The sequence below is a fragment of the Arachis ipaensis genome, chromosome B10 (assembly GCF_059453495.1).
Source record: "Arachis ipaensis isolate K30076 ecotype BB chromosome B10, ASM5945349v1, whole genome shotgun sequence".
Lineage (NCBI taxonomy): Eukaryota > Viridiplantae > Streptophyta > Magnoliopsida > Fabales > Fabaceae > Arachis > Arachis ipaensis.
In genome coordinates this window covers 86,549,983-86,563,785 of record NC_142435.1, presented here as the reverse complement: position 1 = coordinate 86,563,785, position 13,803 = coordinate 86,549,983, and the positions used below count along the sequence as shown (strand labels likewise).

The 13,803-nt window shown below is 37.8% G+C and overlaps 1 non-coding gene across 1 annotated transcript; it reads right to left on the bottom strand.

Moving 5' to 3' along the window:
- Positions 1–4,983: 4,983 nt before the first annotated feature.
- LOC148580733 (small nucleolar RNA R71) lies at positions 4,984–5,087 on the bottom strand. The gene has a single exon (XR_015896826.1). It is a non-coding gene; the product is annotated as a small nucleolar RNA R71 (small nucleolar RNA).
- Positions 5,088–13,803: the final 8,716 nt, after the last annotated feature.

Sequence of the window (13,803 nt, the reverse complement as noted above, 5' to 3'; positions counted from 1 at the left end):
GTAAGTGATTATCTGCCCAAAACTTGCTTATTAACTAAGAAAATGCATGAAACTACCCTAAAACAGTAAAGAAAAGGTCAGTGAAACTGGCCAAAATGCCCTAGCATCACCCAGTTCAAGTGGTACCAAAAAAGGGTGGGATGACAGTTATTGTTAATGAGAAGAATGAGCTCATTTCCACAAGGACTGTGATAGGATGGAGGATGTGCATTGACTATAGGAGGCTGAATGATGCCACACGCAAATATCACTTTCCTCTCCCTTTCATTGACCAAATGCTTGAAAGGCTAGCTGGCCATGCATACTACTACTTCCTTGATGGGTATTCTGGCTTCAATCAAATAGGGGTTGATCCCATGGATCAAGAGAAGACATCTTTCACCTGTCCCTTTGGAGTTTTCGCATACAGAAGGATGCCTTTTGGATTGTGTAATGCTCCAGCAACATTTCAAAGATGCATGCTATCAATTTTTTCAGATATGGTAGAAACATTTATTGAAGTTTTATGGATGATTTCTCTATTTTTGGTGACACTTTCAGTACTTGCTTGCAACATCTTACCCTTGTCTTGAAACGGTGCCAAGAAACCAATTTGGTTTTAAATTGGGAGAAATGCCATTTTATGGTATCTAAAGGATTGTTCTTGGTCACAAAGTTTCAAGAAAAGGGATAGAAGTTGACAAGGCAAAAGTAGAAATCATAGAGAAACTCCCTCCACCTACTCATGTGAAAGCGGTTAGAAGTTTCTTAGGACATGCTGGATTCTATAGAAGATTTATCAAGGATTTTTCAAAAATAGCCAAACCATTAAGCAACTTGTTGATGGTTGATAATCCTTTTGTTTTTGATGAAAGTTGCCAGCATGTCTGGTGCACGAAATCATGATTGTTCATTCCCCATCAACGGCGCCAAAAACTTAGCACGCACGTTTACAATCTTAAATTCTTTTTCACAATTTTGATACAACTAACCAGCAAGTGCACTGGGTCGTCCAAGTAATAAACCTTACGTGAGTAAGGGTCGATCCCACGGAGATTGTCGGCTTGAAGCAAGCTATGGTCACCTTGTAAATCTCAGTCAGATGGATTCAAATGGTTATGGAGTTTTGATAATTAAAATATAATTAAAATATAAAATAGGATAGAAATACTTATGTAATTCATTGGTGAGAATTTCAGATAAGCGTATGGAGTTGCTTTTGTTCCTTCTGAACCTCTGCTTTCCTACTACTTTTATCCAATCATTCATACTCCTTTCCATGGCAAGCTGTATGTTGGGCAATACCATTGTCAATGGCTACTGATGAGCGGATAATTTATATGCTTTTTGGTATTGTTTTTACATAGTTTTTAGTATAATTTAGTTAGTTTTTAGTATATTTTTATTAGTTTTTAAATAAAAATCACATTTCTGGACTTTACTATGAGTTTATGTGTTTTTCTATGATTTCAGGTAATTTCTGGCTGAAATTGAGGGACTTGAGCAAAAATCAGATTCAGAGGTTGAAGAAGGACTGCAGATGCTGTTGGATTCTGACCTCCCTACACTCAAAGTGGATTTTCTGGAGCTACAAAACTCCAAATGGCACGCTCTCAATTGCGTTAGAAAGTAGACATCCAAGGCTTTCCAGAAATATATAATAGTCCATACTTTGACCGAGTTTAGATGACGCAAACTGGCGTTCAACGCCAGTTCCATGTTGCATTCTGGAGTTAAACGCCAGAAACAGGTTGCAAAGTGGAGTTAAACGCCAGAAACAGGTTACAAACTGGTGTTAAACTCCAAGAGAAGCCTCTACACGTGTAAAGCTCAATGCTCAGCCCAAGCACACACCAAGTGGGCCCTAAAAGTGGATTTCTACGTCATTTACTCATTTCTGTAAACCCTAGTAACTAGTTTAAGTATAAATAGGACTTTTTACAATTGTATTTACATCTTCGGATCATTTTAGTCTTGGTTACTCTGGTTCCCCTCTGGGGCCGAAACCAATGAACTCCATTATCACTTATGTATTTTCAACGGTAGAGTTTCTACACACCATAGATTAAGGTGTGGAGCTCTACTGTTCCTCATGAATTAATACAAAGTACTATCGTTTTTCTATTCAATTCAAGCTTATTCCGATTCTAAGATATTCATTCGCACTTCAATATGAATGTGATGATCGTGAGAGTCATCATCATTCCCAACCTATGAACGCGTGCCTGACAACCACTTCTGTTCCACCTTAGATTGAATGAATATCTCTGGGATTCCTTAATCAGAGTCTTCGTGGTATAAGTTAGAGTCCATGGATGGCCATTCTTGAGATCCGGAAAGTCTAAACCTTGTCTGTGGTATTCCGAGTAGGATCTGGGATGGGATGGCTGCGATGAGCTTCAAACTCGCGAGTGCTGGGCATAGTGACAGATGCAAAAGAATCAATGGATCCTATTCCAGTATGATCGAGAACCGACAGATGATTAGCCATGCAGTGACAGCGCATTGGACCATTTTCACTGAGAGGACAGGATGTAGCCATTGAAAACGGTGATGCCTAACATACAGCTTGCCATAGAAAGGAGTAAGAATGATTGGATGAAGACAATAGGAAAGCAGAGGTTCTGGAGGAACAAAAGCATCTCTATACGCTTATCTGAAATTCTCACCATCAATTACATAAGTATCTCTATCCTATTATATATTTTAATTATATTTTAATTATCAAAACTCTATAATCAATTGAATCCGCCTGACTGAGATTTACAAGGTGACCATAGCTTGCTTCAAGCCGACAATCTCCGTGGGATCGACCCTTACTCACGTAAGGTTTATTACTTGGACGACCCAGTGCACTTGCTGGTTAGTTATGCAAAGTTGTGACAAAGAACTAAGATTATGAACGTGCGTATCAAGTTTTTGGCACCGTTACCAAGGAAGGAACCGTCACGATTTCTGCGTACCAAGTTTTTGGCGCCGTTGCCGGGGATTGTTCGAGTTTGGACAACTGACGGTTCATCTTGTCGTTCAGATTAGGTAATTTTATTTGAATTTTAAGCTTTTTATTTCTTATTTTCTAAAAAAAAAAATTTACAAATCATAAAAACCAAAAATATTGTGTTTCTTGTTTGAGTCTAGTGTCAATTTTTAAGTTTAGTGTCAATTACATTCTTTTATTTTTCTTAAAAATTTTTCGAAAATTCATGCATGATGTTCTTCATGATCTTCAAGTTGTTCTTGATAAGTCTTCTTATTTGATCTTTAAAATTTCTTATTTTGTGTCTTTTCTTGTTTTTCATATGCATTCTTGAATTCTTAGTATCTAAATATTAAAAATTTCTAAGTTTGGTGTCTTGCATGTTTTCTTTAATTAAATTTTTTTTTCAAAAATACATACTTGATGTTCATCATGATCTTCAAAGTGTTCTTGGTGTTCATCTTTACACTCATAGTGTTCTTGCATGCATCATGTGTTTTGATCCAAAATTTTCATGTTTTAAGTCTCTTTATTGTTTTTCTCTTTTATCATTAAAAATTCAAAAATAAAAAAAATATCTTTCCCTTTTTCTTATCATCAAATTCGAAAATTTGAGTTGACTTTTTCAAAAATTTTTAAAATCTAGTTGTTTCTTATGAGTCAAATCAAATTTTCAGTTTAAAAATTCTATCTTCTTCAAATTTTTTTCAAAAATCAAATCTTTTTCATTTTTCCTTTATAAATTTCGAAACTTTCAAAATTATTTTCAAAATCTTTTTCTTATTTTTATTTCATATTTTCGAAATTAATGCTAACAATTAATGTGATTGATTCAAAATTTTTAAGTTTGTTACTTGCCTAGTAAGAAGGGTTCAATCTTTAAACTCTAGAATCATATCTTTTTAGTTTCTTGTTAGTCAGTAATCAACTTTGATTTCAAAAGTCAAATCTTTTCAAATTTCTTTTTCAAATCTTTTTCAAATTAAGTTTCAATCATATCTTTTTCAAAATCAATTTCAAAATCTTTTCTAACTTCTTATCTCTACAAAATTTGATTTTCAAATCTTTTTCAATTAACCACTTAACTTTTTGTTGGATTCTTATCATTTTCAAAACTACCTAACTAATTCTCTCTCTCTAATTTTCAAAAATCATCTTCCCCTTTTTCAAATATTTCTTTTTAATTAACTATTTGTTTTAAATTTTAATTTGATTGAATTTTATTTTCCTTTTTAAATTTTCGAATTTTATTTTAATTTCAATTTAAAAACAAAAATATTTTTATTTTAATTTTCGAATTCTCCCATCTCTCACCTCATTCTATTTATATATTTATTTACTAACACTCCTCTTCATCTAAGAATTCGAACCTACTCCTCACCCTTGTGTTTGGATTCTCCATCTTCTATTCATATCTTCTTCTACTCACATAAAGGAATCTCTATCCTGTGACATAGAGGATTCCATATTTTCTTTTCCATTTTCTTCTTTTTCATATTACCAGGAGCAAGGATAAAAACATTCTTGTTGAAGCTAATCCGGAAACTGAAAGGACTCTGAAGAGGAAGCTAAGAGAAGCTAAAACACAACACTCTGAAGAGGACTTTATAGAAATTTTCGAAAAAGAAGGAGACATGGCCGAAAATAATAACAATGCAAGGAAGATGCTTGGTGACTTTACTGCACCAAATTCCAATTTACATGGAAGAAGCATCTCAATCCCTGCCATTGGAGCAAACAATTTTGAGCTGAAACCTCAATTAGTTTCTCTGATGCAACAGAACTGCAAGTTTTATGGACTTCCATCAGAAGATCCTTTTCAGTTTTTAACTGAATTCTTGCAGATCTGTGATACTGTTAAGACCAATGGGGTTGATCCCGAGGTCTACAAGCTTATGCTTTTCCCGTTTGCTGTAAGAGACAGAGCTAGAATATGGTTGGACTCTCAACCTAAAGACAGCCTGAACTCTTGGGATAAGCTGGTCACGGCTTTTTTAGCCAAGTTCTTTCCTCCTCAAAAGCTTAGTAAGTTTAGAGTGGATGTTCAAACCTTCAAACAGAAAGAAGGTGAATCCCTCTATGAAGCTTGGGAGAGATACAAGGAACTGACCAAAAAGTGTCCTTCTGACATGCTTTCAGAATGGACCATCCTGGATATATTCTATGATGGTCTGTCTGAGTTATCAAAGATGTCATTGGACCATTCTACAGGTGGATCCATTCACCTAAAGAAAATGCCTGCAGAAGCTCAGGAACTCATTGACATGGTTGCTAATAATCAGTTCATGTACACTTCTGAGAGGAATCCTGTGAGTAATGGGACGCCTATGAGGAAGGGAGTTCTTGAAATTGATGCTCTGAATGCCATATTGGCTCAGAACAAAATATTGACTCAGCAAGTCAATATGATTTCTCAGAGTCTGAATGGATTGAAGGAATCATCCAACAGTACTATAGAGGTATCTTCTAAAGAAGAAGCTTATGATCCTGAGAACCATGCAATAGCAGAGGTGAATTACATGGGTGAACCCTATGGAAACACCTATAATCCCTCATGGAGAAATCATCCAAATTTCTCATGGAAGGATCAACAAAAGCCTCAACAAGGATTTAATAATGGTGAAAGAAACAGGTTTAGCAATAGCAAGCCTTTTCCATCATCCACTCAGCAACAGACAGAGAATTTTGAGCAAAATCCATCTAGCTTAGCAAATATAGTCTCTGATCTATCTAAGGCCACTTTAAGTTTCATGAATGAAACAAGGTCCTCCATTAGAAATTTGGAGGCACAAGTGGGCCAGCTGAGTAAAAGAGTCACTGAAACTCCTCCTAGTACTCTCCCAAGCAATACAGAAGAAAATCCAAAGAGAGAGTGCAAGGCCATTGATTTAACCATCATGGCCGAACCTACAAGGGAGGAGGAGGACGTGAATCCTAGTAAGAAAGACCTCCTGGGACGTCTAGTGACTAATAAAGTGTATCCCTTTGAGGAACCAAAGGAATCTGTGGCTCATCTAGAGACCATAGAGATTCCATTGAACCTCCTTCTGCCCTTCATGAGCTCTGATGAGTATTCTTCCTCTGAAGAGGATGAAGACATTACTGAAGAGCAAGTTGCTAAATACCTTGGTGCAATCATGAAGCTGAATGCCAAATTATTTGGTAATGAGACTTGGGAAGATGAACCTCCCTTGCTCACCAATGAACTGAATGCATTGGATAGGTAGAAATTACCCTAAAAAGAAATAGGATCCTGGCAAACTCTTAATACCCTGTACCATAGGCACCATGACCTTTGAGAAGGCTCTGTGTGACTTGGGGTCAGGAATAAACTTAATGCCACTCTCTGTAATGGAGAAACTTGGGATCTTTGAGGTGCAAGCTGCCAGAATCTCATTAGAGATGGCAGATAACTCAAGAAAACAGGCTTATGAACAAGTAGAGGAGATGTTAGTAAAGGTTGAAGGCCTTTACATCCCTACTGATTTCATAATCCTAGACACTGGGAAGGATGAGGATGAATCCATCATCCTTGGAAGACCCTTCCTAGCCATAGCAAGAGCTGTGATTGATGTGGACTGAGGAGAATTGGTCCTTCAACTGAATGAGGACAACCTTGTGTTTAAGACTCAAGGATCTCCGTCTGTAACCATGGAGAGGAAGCATGAAAAGCTTCTCTCACTGCAGAGTCAACCAAAGCCCAACAGTCAAACTCTAAGTTTGGTGTTGGGAGGCCACAACCAAACTCTAAGTTTGGTGTTGAACCCCCACATTCAAACTCTAAGTTTAGTGTTGGGAGGTTCCGACCTTGCTCTGATTATCTGTGAGGCTCCATGAGAGCTCACTGTCAAGCTATTGACATTAAAGAAGCACTTGTTGGAAGGCAACCCAATGTTATTTAATCATATCTATTTTATTTTCTTTTTGTTATTTCGTGTTTTATTAGGTTGATGATCATGTGAAGTCACAAAAACTACTAAAAAATCAAAAACAGAATGAAAAACAGCACTGAAAATAGCACACCCTGGAGGAGAGCAGTCTGGTGTTTAAACGCAAAAAACAAGCATCTGTCTGGCGTTTAACACTAGAAACAAGCACCAAGCTAGCGTTTAACGCCAGAAACAAGCATCTGCCTGGCGTTAAATGCCAGAAACATGCTACATTTGGGCGTTTAACGCCAGAAATAAGCAGCAGTCTGGCGTTAAACGCCAGGATTGCATAGCAAGGGCGTTTTACACACCTAATTGGAGCAGGGATGCTAAGTCCTTGACCCCACTTGATCTGTGGACCCCACAGGATCCCCACATCTTCTTCTCTCTTCTTCACACCTTTTCATAACTCTCTTCCCCAAATAGCCTTCACCAATCACCTCAATCACTCTTTCCCATCACCTCTTCACTACTCACATCCATACTCTCTTCCCCATAAACCCCACCTACCTCCAAAATTCAAACTCTTTTCCCTCCCAAACCCAACCCTAATTGCCTAATCCTAACCCTCCCCACACTCCTATATAAACCCCTCATTCCTTCCTCATTTTCACACAACACAACCCTCTCTTCTTCCTCTTGGCCGAATACACCTTCTCCCTCCATCTCCTCTATTCTTCTTCTTTTTCTACTACTTTCTTTCTTCTTTTGCTCGGGGACGAGCAAACATTTTAAGTTTGGTATGGTAAAAGCATAGCTTTTTGTTTTTCCATAACCATTAATGGCACCTAAGGCCAGAGAAACCTCTAGAAAGAGGAAAGGGAAAGCAATTGCTTCCACCTCTGAGTCATGGGAGATGGAGAGATTCATCTCAAAGGTCCATCAAGACCACTTCTATGAAGTTGTGGCCAAGAAGAAAGTGATCCCTGAGGTTCCTTTCAAGCTCAAAAAGAATGAGTATCCGGAGATCGGACTTGAGATCCAAAGAAGAGGTTGGGAAGCTCTCACCAACCCCATTCAACAAGTCGGGATCTTAATGGTTCAAGAGTTCTATGCAAACGCATGGATCACTAGGAACCATGATCAAAGTGTGAACCCGAATCCAAAGCATTGGCTCACCATGGTTCGGGGGAAATACTTAGATTTCAGTCCGAAAAATGTAAGGCTGGCGTTCAACTTGCCAATGTTGGAAGAAAACGCACGCCCTACACTAGAAGGGTCAAATTTGATCAAAGGTTGGACCAAGTCCTTATAGACATATGTGAGGAAGGAGCTCAATGGAAAATTGACTCATGAGGCAAGCTGGTTCAATTAAGAAGGCATGACCTCAAACCAGTGGCGAGGGGATGGCTAGAGTTCATTCAATGCTCAATCATTCCTACTAGCAACTGGTCTGAAGTTACTATAGACCGGGACATCATGATCCTTAGTATCATGATTGGAGAGGAGGTGGAAGTTCATGAGATTATACCTCAAGAACTTTACAAGGTGGCTGACAAGTCCTCCACTTGGGCAAGGTTAGCCTTTCCTCACCTCATATGCCACCTCTGTAATTCGGCTAGAATTGACATAGAGGGAGACATCCTCATTGAAGAGGACAAGCCCATCACTAAGAAAAGGATGGAGCAAATAAGAGATCATGGACCTCAACAAGAGAATGAGGAAATTCCCCACCATAAAATCCCTGAGATACCTCAAGGGATGCACTTTCCTCTACAAAACTATTGGGAGCAAATCAACACCTCCCTAGGAGAATTAAGTTCCAACATGGGACAACTAAGGGTGGAACACCAAGAGCACTCCATCATCCTTCATGAGTTTAGAGAAGATCAAAGAGCTATGAGGGATGAGCAACAAAAGGCAAGGAAGAGACTTAGAGGAGCTCAAAAGCACCATTGGTTCTTCAAGAAGAGGAAGACGCCACTCTCACTAAGGTGGACTCATTCCTTAATCTCCTTGTCTATTTATTTTACTATTTTTCGTTCACTATGCTTTATGTTTGTGTCTTCATTACATGATCATTAGTGTTGAAGTGTCTATGTCTTAAAGCTATGAATGTCCTATGAATCCATCACCTTTCTTAAATGAAAAAAATGTTTTAATTACAAAGAACAAGAAGTACATGGTTTCGAATTCATCCTTGAAACTAGTTTAATTATTTTGATGTGGTGACAATACTTTTTGTTTTCTGAATGAATTCTTGAACAATGCATATGTCTTTTGATATTGTGGTTTATGAATGTTAAATATGTTGGCTCTTGAAAGAATGATGAAAAGGAGAAATGTTATTTGATAATCTGAAAAATCATAAAAATGATTCTTGAAGCAAGAAAAAGCAGTGAATACAAAAGCTTACAGAAAAGAAAAAGAAAAAAAATAGTGAAAAAAAAAAGAAAAGAGAGAAAGAAAAAGAAAAAGCAAGCAGAAAAAGCCAATAGCCCTTAAAACCAAAAGGCAAGGGTAAATAAAAAGGATCCAAGGCTTTGAGCATCAGTGGATAGGAGGGCCTAAAGGAATAAAATCCTAGCCTAAACGGCTAAACCAAGCTGTCCCTAACCATGTGCTTGTGGCGTGAAGGTGTCAAGTGAAAACTTGAGACTGAGCGGTTAAAGTCAAGGTTCAAAGCAAAAAGAAGAGTGTGCTTAAGAACCTTGGACACATCTAATTGGGGACTTTAGCAAAGCTGAGTCACAATATGAAAAGGTTCACCCAGTTATGTGTCTGTGGCATTTATGTATCCGGTGGTAATACTGGAAAACAAAGTGCTTAGGGCCACGGCCAAGACTCATAAAGTAGTTGTGTTCAAGAATTAACATACTAAACTAGGAGAATCAATAACACTATCTAAACTCTGAGTTCCTATAGATGCCAATCATTCTGAACTTCAATGGATAAAGTGAGATGCCAAAACTATTCAAGAGGCAAAAAGCTACAAGTCCCGCTCATCTGATTGGAGCTAAGTTTTATTGATATTTTGGAATTTATAGTATATTCTCTTCTTTTTATCCTATTTGATTTTTAGTTGCTTGGGGACAAGCGACAATTTAAGTTTGGTGTTGTGATGAGCGGATAATTTATACGCTTTTTGGCATTGTTTTTACATAGTTTTTAGTATAATTTAGTTAGTTTTTAGTATATTTTTATTAGTTTTTAAATAAAAATCACATTTCTGGATTTTACTATGAGTTTTTGTGTTTTTCTGTTATTTCAGGTAATTTCTGGCTAAAATTGAGGGACTTGAGCAAAAATCAGATTCAGAGGTTGAAGAAGGACTGCAGATGCTGTTGGATTCTGACCTCCCTGAACTCAAAGTTGATTTTCTGGAGCTACAGAACTTCAAATGGCGCGTTCTCAATTGCGTTGGAAAGAAGACATCCAGGGCTTTCCAGCAATATATAATAGTCCATACTTTTCCCGAGTTTAGACGATGCAAACTGGCGTTCAACACCAGTTCCATGTTGCATTCTGGAGTTAAACGCCAGAAACAGGTTGCAAAGTGGAGTTAAACGCCAGAAACATGTTACAAACTGGCGTTCAACTCCAAGAGAAGCCTCTACACGTGTAAAGCTCAATGCTCAGCCCAAGCACACACCAGGTGGGCCCCAGAAGTGGATTTCTGCATCATTTACTCATTTCTGTAAACCCTAGTAACTAGTTTAAGTATAACTAGGACTTTTTACTATTGTATTTACATCTTCGGATCATTTTAGTCTTGGTTACTCCGGTTCCCCTCTGGGGCCGAAACCAATGAACTCCATTATCACTTATGTATTTTCAATGGTAGAGTTTCTACACACCATATATTAAGGTGTGGAGCTCTGCTATTCCTCATGAATTAATACAAAGTACTATCATTTTTCTATTCAATTCAAGCTTATTCTGATTCTAAGATATTCATTCGCACTTCAATATGAATTTGATGATCGTGACAGTCATCATCATTCCCAACCTATGAACGCGTGCCTGACAACCACTTCCGTTCCACCTTAGATTGAATGAATATCTCTGGGATTCCTTAATCAGAGTCTTCATGGTATAAGTTAGAATCCATGGACGACCATTCTTGAGATTCGTAAAGTCTAAACCTTGTCTGTGATATTCCGAGTAGGATCTGGGAAGGGATGGCTGCGACGAGCTTCAAACTCACGAGTGCTGGGCGTAGTGACAGACGCAAAAGGATCAATGGATCCTATTCCAGTATGATCGAGAACCGACAAATGATTAGCCATGCAGTGACAAAACATTGGACCATTTTCACTGAGAGGACAGGATGTAGCCATTGACAATGGTGATGCCTAACATACAGCTTGCCATAGAAAGGAGTATGAATGATTGGATGAAGACAATAGGAAAGCAGAGGTTCAAGAGGAACAAAAGCATCTCTATACGCTTATCTAAAATTATCACCAATGAATTACATAAGTATCTCTATCCTATTTTATATTTTAATTATATTTTAATTATCAAAACTCTATAATCAATTGAATCTGCCTGACTGAGATTTACAAGGTGACCATAGCTTGCTTTAAGCCGACAATCTCCGTGGGATCGACCCTTACTCACGTAAGGTTTATTACTTGGACGATCCAGTGCACTTGCTAGTTAGTTGTGCGAAGTTGTGACAAAGAACTAAGATTATGAACGTGCGTATCAAGTTTTTGGCGCCGTTACCAAGGAAAGAACCGTCACGATTTTTGTGCACCAGCTACATCCCGTCCTCTCAGTGAAAAAGGTCCAAATGCGATGTCACCGCACGGCTAATCAGCTGTTGGTTCTCGATCGTATAGGAATAGGATTTACTATCCTTTTGAGTCTGTCACTACTCCCTACAGTTGCGAGTTTTAAGCTCGTCAAAGTCATCCCTTCCTAGATCCTACTCGGAATACCACAGACAAGGTTTAGATTTTCTGAATCTCAGGAATGGCCTTCAATAATTCTAGCTTATATCACGAAGACTCCGATATTTCGTAATGGAGGCTAAGAGATACGCATTCAAGCTTGTTTTCATGTAGAACAGAAGTGGTTGTCAGGCACGCGTTCATAGGTGAGAATGGTGATGAGTGTCACATAATCATCACATTCATCATGTTCTTGAGTGTGAATGAATATCTTAGAATAAGAATAAGCCTGAATTGAATAGAAAAACAATAGTACTTTGCATTAATTCATGAGGAAAAGCAGAGCTCCACACCTTAATCTATGGTGTGTAGAAACTCCACCGTTAAAAATACATAAGAACAAGGTCTAGGCATGGCCAAATGGCCAGCCTCCCCAAACGTGATCTCTGAAAATAAAATATCCAAAAGATGATAATACAATAGTAAAAAGTCCAATTTATACTAAACTAGTTACTAGGGTTTACAGAGATAAGTAAATGATGTAGAAATCCACTTCCGGGCCCACTTGGTGTGTGCTAGGGCTGAGCATTGAAGCTTTCACGTGTAGAGGTCTTCCTTGGAGTTAAACGCCAGTTTGTAACATGTTTCTGGCGTTTAACTCTGCTTTGCAACTTGTTTCTGGCGTTTAACGCCAGAATAGGGCAGAAAGCTGGCGTTAAACGCCAGTTTGCATCATCTAAACTCGGGCAAAGTATGGACTATTATATATTGCTGGAAAGCCCTAGATTTCTACTTTCCAACGCAATTGAGAGTGCACCAATTGGCTTTTTGTAGCTCCAAAAAATCCACTTTGAGTGAAGGGAGGTCAGAATCCAACAGCATCTGCAGTCCTTCTTCAGCCTCTGAATCAGATTTTTGCTCAAGTCCCTCAATTTCAGCCAGAAATTACCTGGAATCATAGAAAAACACACAAACTCATAGTAAAGTCCAGAAATGTGATTTTTATTTAAAAACTAATAAAAATATATTAAAAACTAACTAAATCATTCTAAAAACTATATAAAAACAATGCCAAAAGCGTATAAATGATCCACTCATCACAACACCAAGCTTAAATTATTGCTTGTCCCCAAGCAACTGAAAATCAAATAGGATAAAAAGAAGAGAATATACTATAAACTCCAAAATATCAATGAAACTTAGCTCCAATTAAATGAGCGGGACTAGTAGCTTTTTGCCTCTGAACAGTTTTGGCATCTCACTTTATCCCTTGAAGTTCAGAATGATTGGCATCTATAGGAACTCAGAATTCAGATAGTGTTATTAATTCTCCTAGTTCAGTATGTTGATTCTTGAACACAGCTACTTTATGAGTCTTGGCCGTGGCCCTAAGCACTTTGTTTTCCAGTATTACCACCAGATACATAAATGCCACAGACACATAACTGGGTGAACCTTTTCAGATTGTGACTCAGCTTTGCTAGAGTCCCCAATTAGAGGTGTCCAGGGTTCTTAAGCACACTCTTTTTTTTTTTTTGCTTTGGACCTCGACTTTAACCGCTCAGTCTCAAGCTTTTGACTTGACACCTTCATGCCACAAGCACATGGTTAGGGACAGCTTGGTTTAGCCGCTTAGGTCAGGATTTTATTCCTTTTGGGCCCTCCTATCCACTGATGCTCAAAGCCTTGGATCCTTTTTATTACCCTTGCCTTTTGGTTTTAAGGGCTATTGGCTTTTTCTGCTTGCTTTTTCTTTTTTTTCTTTCTCTCTTTCTTTTTTTTTCTTTTATTTTCGCAAGCCTTGTTATTCACTACTTTTTCTTGCTTCAAGAATCAATTATATGATTTTTCAGATTATCAAATAACATTTCTCCTTTTTGATTATTCTTCAAGAGCCAACAATTTTAAACTAATTCAAAAGACATATGCACTGTTCAAGCATTCATTCAGAAAACAAAAAGTATTGTCACCACATCAAAAATAATTAAACTAATTTCAAGGATGAATTTGAAATTCATGTACTTCTTGTTCTTTGTAATTAAAACATTTTTCATTTAATAAAGGTGATGGATTCATAGGA